Genomic DNA, 7696 nt, shown 5'->3' with positions numbered 1-7696 from the left:
CGAAAATAGTGCACAAATATGAATAAAATGACATATTCCTACGATTATAAAATTCAACTAGTATTTAAAACAATAGTATTAAAAATACCAATTCATTGAATGCATTTCTCTAGCTCTGGTCTCCAACAATCTTTTACAATGTTTGAAATCGTGCTTTTAAAACTAGCGCTGTAATTTGCGCATCAAAACATAATTCAGAGTAAAAAAGAAAGATCCTCAATAATCCTTCATATATGGGTTCTCTCTTCTAACCTACAACTCTAAATACTTTATACAATAGTGCCTTCAAGAATTCATGAATTGCAAAGAAGAGTAGAAATACCATGTAATAAGTAATCTAAAAAGATAATTTCACTATTTATTTATGAACAAAACAGAGGCACAAAGATAGAAATACCAGAAGCACGTTCATTAGCTCATAAAAGAAATAACAATAGTTTATTCCTTCTCACGAAGATAATTTCAGGAGTACATAAGTGCAACTTCTCGAAATTATTTATGAAAATTCCTAGACAATGTTCCAATCATTCTATTGAGAAAAACGTGAAAGTACAGTAGTGCGAATTTTCTGGCCTTTCTTCATAAAATTCAGGACCTTTATTTCATACAACGAGTAAACTTAAATAACAAAAAACAACTGAATCTCTTGTACAGAGCGTTGAGGGAATTTAAACAGATCCCTTCAACAATGCTTAAAGGAAAACAATTTTTTGGTTGAAATTTCTGAAAGTGATTTGCTATCTTCATCAGCTTCCTTTGTTCCATCGAATTCTCTGGATGAATGTCCATCTATTTGAACTGATCTGCCACTTATCAGCACAACTATCTTCCTCTGTCATGAACTTGAATACGACAAACATGAATCGATAAGATAAACTTAAATGATATGATAAGTGAATTTTATTTGAAACAAATCACGTTTTGTAGGAAATTCGGAAAAACATAGCGCACAACAAATCCCGACACAGACATCATGGAGAGGAATTTAGAGTGAGGAGGTGGATTTTATGGCATATTTCAATCAAAAATCAGAGTTTGGGGCATATCATAAAACAATTGCAATAATATTAGAATCAGGGGCAGAACTCAGAAAAATTGCAATCGGAATAGACCGGGAGTATTCCAAACAAAATCCAAAGGGGGGCCTTCTTAAATCACATCGCAATCGCAATTGGAATGGGCGAAAGAGGCAAGAAGTAGTGATCCTTTGTTACTTTTGATAGTCGCGAACACGGGGATTAAATGAATTGTAGTGAATAATTCTATTGGGTCTAAGGCTTTATCGCATATTGCAATACACAAGATTATCACAATTGCAAATCAGAGTTATAGACTATAAGAGGGGGTCAAAAGACTTGCGATTTGTGATATGCGGGATGATGTTAGGGATGGCATCACTATGGCGTGGCAGATAACGTGAAATGGTGACGCGGCATGTGGAAGGTGATGTGGCAAGTGACATGACAAATGACATGTCAGGTGACATCGCAGATGACGTGGAACTGACGTCATATCGCAATTAGCATTAGCATGAGGCATGATTTTTATAACTTTGCGATTGTGATATAAGCCCCAGACGTGATATTAATATAAATTGCAGTGAACAATCCTAGCGGGTCTGGGCCTTATCACATATTGCAATTGGGAAAGGGAGTAGGGAATAGACTTTGGAACTTTTATGATAGCCCGTGGACACGGGATTTTATGGGTTGGCATGTATTTTCCTTTCAGGTCCGAGATTTATCACATATCGCAATCATTGTTCGGCAGGAGTATGGACTTAAGTTTTTAAACTTTTACAATAGCCTATGGATGCAGGATTGGTTTGGATTTTATAATCTCATCGGGTCCGGTCTAATCAAAATCACAATAGGTATGAGGCAGGACTTAAGCTTTTGTGGTTTATTGCGATAGCCGTGGACGCGAGGAATGTATGAATTGTTTTAATTATCCCATCGAGTCCGGGCTTCATCGAAATCACATTTGTTGGTCTAATCGTAATCATAATTTGGTTAAGGTAATCGGGCATGGAATTAAGCCTTTGAAACTTTTGTGATAGTCACGAACGTGGGGAATTATGAATTTAGATGTATATTTTCCCGTCGGGTCTTATCTAATCACAATCACAATTATGGAGTAGAGTGGGGAAGTCTTTGCCTTTAGGAACTTCTATTATTTGCGATGAAAGGTATAGCGGAGTGTCAGATTTTGTGAGGATTTCAACCTTAGGGGATCAAAAAATTTGTTTTTTTTGTTTTTTAATCAAATAACCCATATTATTTATTACTTAAGGTTTTTTTAAATCCTAATAATAAGTCTTGGTTCTGGGGGGCTATTTAATTTGGTTTTTTGGAATAATAAAGGTTTAATACTTGGGTTAAAAAGCCTAAGTATTAAACTTTGATTATAATATTTTTCTAAAATTGAAGGGTCCCTATTTTAATATAATAAATTTCATAGGAAATTTATAATATATTAAAATGGGGGTTGTTGAATAGTACAACAGGTCCTTACACCCTTACCAAGGTCATGGGAGATAATGATTTTGAGCTCAACATTCCCCCATTCCTTAGCCTACACCCAGTGTTCAATGTGGACCTCCTTCAACCATACTTCCCACCATTACTGGACAGATACGACATTGTAGAACAACTCACAACAACAGAGTTAAGCCTAGAATGCATAAAACAAGCCACAATTGATCAGATTGTGGACACACAGATCAAGAACACTTTGCAGTAGAATATCCAACTATATCGGGTTGTCAAAGTTGGCCAACTCCTGCACCAAGGCAAGTGGCTCAGGAGGGACCAAATTAAGTAGAAGTTTCCCCACCTCATGAAGGAAATCAACACAATGGGGACCATTGTTTCCTAAGGGAAGATAATTGATCCAGGTGGATGTTGGTGGCCACCCACCTATTCTACTTGGAACCCCACCACTATCTCTTTCTATTTTTCAGTTTCCTTAATTGTAGCATAATTTACTATTTTTATCAGTTTTGTGGGTCATGAACTTCCAGAGTCGTTTTGAGGCCCTAAAAGACGTTTTTTTTGGGAAAATCGAGGCAAACATGACACTTTGACTAATGTTTCCCAATTGAAAGTTGTATTACTCAGATAGATCTTTCTAACATGGTATTGTGTGCATCAAATGAAGATTGTATGCCAAAGTTACGACCCTAGGAAGTTGATGTACCAATTTACCCAAACAGGGCCCATAGTTTTGGTGCACCTAGGGATAGGTTTTTGGATGTTTAGGGTTTTCCATTATTTATCAATAATAAATAGGCCTTCGAGTGTCATTGTAACACAGTTCAGAGGCATGTAGCTGCCACAACTCTTCTTAGAGATAAGCTACCATCGCCCGAGATAGTTTATTTTCAATATGTTTGTAAGCTTATTTCAGTATTTGATATTAATGAAATGAAGTGTTACTTCTTTGAATCTATGTATTTATGGTTATATCTGTAATTTGTTTCATTCCTATTTAAGTTCGGATCACTGATTGAACATGATTGATTTTAATTTTGAGACAACCTTTCTTGCAAATGTGACGTTGGACCATGATTGATGACAATTGACAATGGTTTTCCATTGTTTTCAATGGTTAACCATTATTGACGATGGTTGATGATGGTTGACCATGATTATAAATCCAAGTATTATATTATAAAACCTATGAATAATATTATACCCTACAAATATGAACCCTTACATTAATAAAATCCGAAGGGATTATAAACCCAAGGGAATTATATTAACCCCAATGGATTAATATTATAAACCCTTAGATAAATATTACAAACCATAAAATAAACATGGTTGACCATGGTTTACCATGGTTCATTTTCACATTGAGACAATCTTTGTCACAATGAGACATTCGACCATGGTTGAATGAAACTTTAGATTAATAAAACCCCAAGGGATTAATATTATAAAACCAAGGTACATAAACCCTAAGATAAATATTATAAACCCTAAAATAAACATGGCTAACCATGGTTTACCACGATTGATTTTCATATTGATGCAATCTTTGTCACAATGTGACGTTAGACTATTGTTAACCATAGTTGACCATGTTTCATTTTCATATTGAGACAATCTTTGTGACATTCGACCATGGTTAACCATGATTGACCATGCTTGACAACGATTGATAATGGATGACCACGATAGATTTCAATATTGAGACAATATTTGTCACAATGCAACATTGGACCATGGATGACCAAAATTGATTCGCTTTTCACAAACTGTGACAATACTAAGTTCAAATAATAATATCTAATTTTATATAAATTCATTTGAAACAATACAATTTAAAATGAACCAGAAAAATGAAATAGAAAATAAAATAAATATTTTATCAATATTATAAATGCAAAAATAAAAATTATATTACTAAAAAGATAATGTCTTAAGAATTCCGTTAGCAAAATCCTATGCATAAGATTAAACAATTTCCAATATTTTCAACTAATTGTTTTCAACTATAAAAAAAATTGCATAAACAAATCCATTTCCTTTTTTGGGTTTTTTGGTATTGAAATCTTAATCTATTAATACATAAAGTTAGATTTCCTATAAAATTATAACTTAAAAAAAATTAAATAAAAGAAAGTTTATTTTTTGAGTGATTGGAGACTTCCATAGTGAGTCATATTGTTATAGATTTTTGGAAGGGCACTGTGTAATATATGTGATCCGTCCAACATTTTGGATGGGGACTCCATCCACCATCAAAGACCAAAGAAAGCCTTGAGAGTAAACAAGTGTTGGAGCGCCTTTTTATATGAACGTTTTGGATTATGTATTAATTGATTAATGATTAAGAAGTAGAAATAATATTTTATCAATTTACTAATGACTTTTATACTATTTGACCAAAAATTAGTCAAATACTGATTGAGATGAATTAATTATAGACCAAGGTTTGACCAAGAGAATTAGGAAATTAGATTTTTAATTTGATTTTTGAATAAAGGTGTAAGGGAGGAGATACTTGAAGATTGTTTGTTGAATTGAGAAATAGGAGATTAATAATAATAGTTATTTAAAAATTAAAGAATTAACAATATATGAATCATTTTCGAAAATGGAACATATAATTATATCTAAAATTTGACCCTATAAATCAGTCAAATAATGGTTGAGATTGGAAAATTATGGAACAAGATTTGGACATTTTTTTTGTTAAATTAAGAAATAGAAGATTATTTTTAGTTATTTAAAGTTAATTGAAGAATGAAATTATATGAATAATTTTAAAAAATGGAACTTAGATAAATTAATGCCATATAAGGCTATATAAATTTATTTTGGCATCATGAAATTTCAAAAGATTATTAAGATGAAGGGAGATTAATGAAACAATAAAGATTTTATGGTAGAAGATAGATCTTAGAGCTGACAAAAATTGAAGAGGAAATAATTAAAGAAGAGAATTGAAATAGTAAAGTCAACGGACCTAGGATGGAAAAAGAAGACACATTGATGATGAAAAGATTTTATTTGAGAGATAAAGTAAAGAGAACCAAAATTCTCTAAGATGACCAACACGAGGGGAAAAAGAGGAACATCGGAAGGGGGATAGAGAACAAGGTCGGGTCAAGAGTCATGGGTAAGATGGTAAATGATAGGTTCCCAAGATTGGCCGAGCCTGTAACCATCTTCCCTATTAAGTTTATTTTTATTAAAAAAATTGTAAAAAATATGTTAAAGAAAAATTCCAATAGCAAATTAAATTGTTTTCTCGATTTTCTTAATATTTCAATCATAATCTAATAATACATAAAGTTATATTCCCTATAAATTTAAAATCTTTAATTTTTTTTAATAAAAAATATTTTTTAATAATAAAATTAACAAATAAATTTAAAAATGAACCATAAAAAAATTATATTACCATAAAAACAATCTCTAAACATTTCGATTATAAAATTCTTATTTAAAATATTAAACAATTTCAATTTTTTTCAAACATAAACATTTTTTTAAAACAAATTAAAGTATTTTTTGCAAATTCAAGCTTGTGTGATCCATATCATAATGTATAAAATGTTTTTTGGAAGAAATCACATTGAAGATTTTGGTTGATGCGTTTCGAACCAACAAGTGTGGTTCATCTTCAAGACACGATGAAGAAGCAGATCTAGGAAGAGGGTTAAATAGGGAGCCAAGTCAACCTAACAGCTAGAAAAATGACTATATTTGACCAGGGGAGGTAAAGGGAAGATATTTTTATTATTTAAATAGAATTAATTAATTAATTATTTAATATATATTAAAGTCAACTTATTAACCTAAGGGTTATATTTGACTAGATTTTTTGATAATACTAATAAATCTATAAAAGGTTTTACTTATCTTATTAATATATTGTCTTATTATCTAAACGTTTATATTAATCATATTTTATTATTATTATTTTGTTATATTTTCTCATTTTTTTTAATACTAATACTATAAATCAACGTTCATATTACTAAAACTTAATGATATTAATATTCATAATATGATATTAATTATTATTAGTATTATTAATATTCAAAGTAGTATTATTAGTATTATTAATACTAATATTAGTATTTAGTATTAATATTAATACTAATATATTTACCAAATCTACGACTTATTATTATTAAATTAATATTTACTATTAATAGTACTTGTATTAATATTATATATCTATTTCTAAGTTAGGCTAATTCTATCACTGGAAAAATATTGTACACTGAGGCCATAGCTTGTGCCTAGCCATGCCTGATAGTTGACAAAAGACAGTAGAAATAGAGTCCGGACTGCCCAAAATGGGAAACTAGTCCAAATCAAAAGACGAGTGAAAATTTAACTTGCTACCCACGTAGTGGAAACCACCAATTATGCATAATCAGTTTTTCAAAATTAAACAAAAAACCATCCAGGGATCCTAAAACTATCAGTTTTTCTTGAACCCCCATTAACTAAGCTAGAAAGCACAATTCCAGTAAGAACCTGGAAAAACGCAGACACGTGGCAGGCTGTGTGGCGGACCATGTGGCAAACACGTGGCAAGCAAAGTAGCGAACTAGGAGCGAGGCGGAGGCTACGGGTGTTCCTCCCCAATGAAGCACGTGTACTCCTTCATTTCGACATCTGCCTGGTGGAGAGCCTCCGTGTCGTCAGGTTGCTGTGCTGGTTGTTCTTCCTCAATGAAACAACGGTAAGGTTCCACCTCTTCTTCTGCCTTCTGGTCCGCTTCCACCTCCTTCCCTGTTTGTCCCGTTTCCTTCTCAATTTTCCACATCCTTGCTCCGTGGGTGCTTGTCTGAGCCATGTCCAAAGCTGCTCTGTTGTGGCCACCTCCATCAGTGCCCTGCTCCTTAATTGTGCTAGTTTGGCCACCACTTGCAATGGTCTGTCCCTTAATTGCATACTTTGTCTCATGAAAGCTAATGGAGATAGTGGCAGTGATGAGCGGCCTGTTCATGGAAGAACAGAAGGTGAATTAGGCGGATTGGAGATGCGGATGAGGATTTGAGGGAGTACCCCTGGGGGGCGAAGCAGGATTGGAGGGACTTCCACTGGGAGGCGAGGCAGGGGTGTCAAATGGTGGTTGTGAGGTTGAAAGCGACCTCTGCCTCTACCACTGCGAGTGTTTGGGTAGCACCCTGTAATTTGTTGGGCCAGAGAGGAGGTGGACTCTGAGA

This window comes from Pinus tabuliformis, chromosome 8 (genome assembly GCF_031772625.1).
Source record: "Pinus tabuliformis cultivar Carrire ecotype Pingquan chromosome 8, CPIR1, whole genome shotgun sequence".
Lineage (NCBI taxonomy): Eukaryota > Viridiplantae > Streptophyta > Pinopsida > Pinales > Pinaceae > Pinus > Pinus tabuliformis.
The sequence above is the reverse complement of the archived record's forward strand: the minus strand, read 5'-3'. Positions refer to the sequence as shown.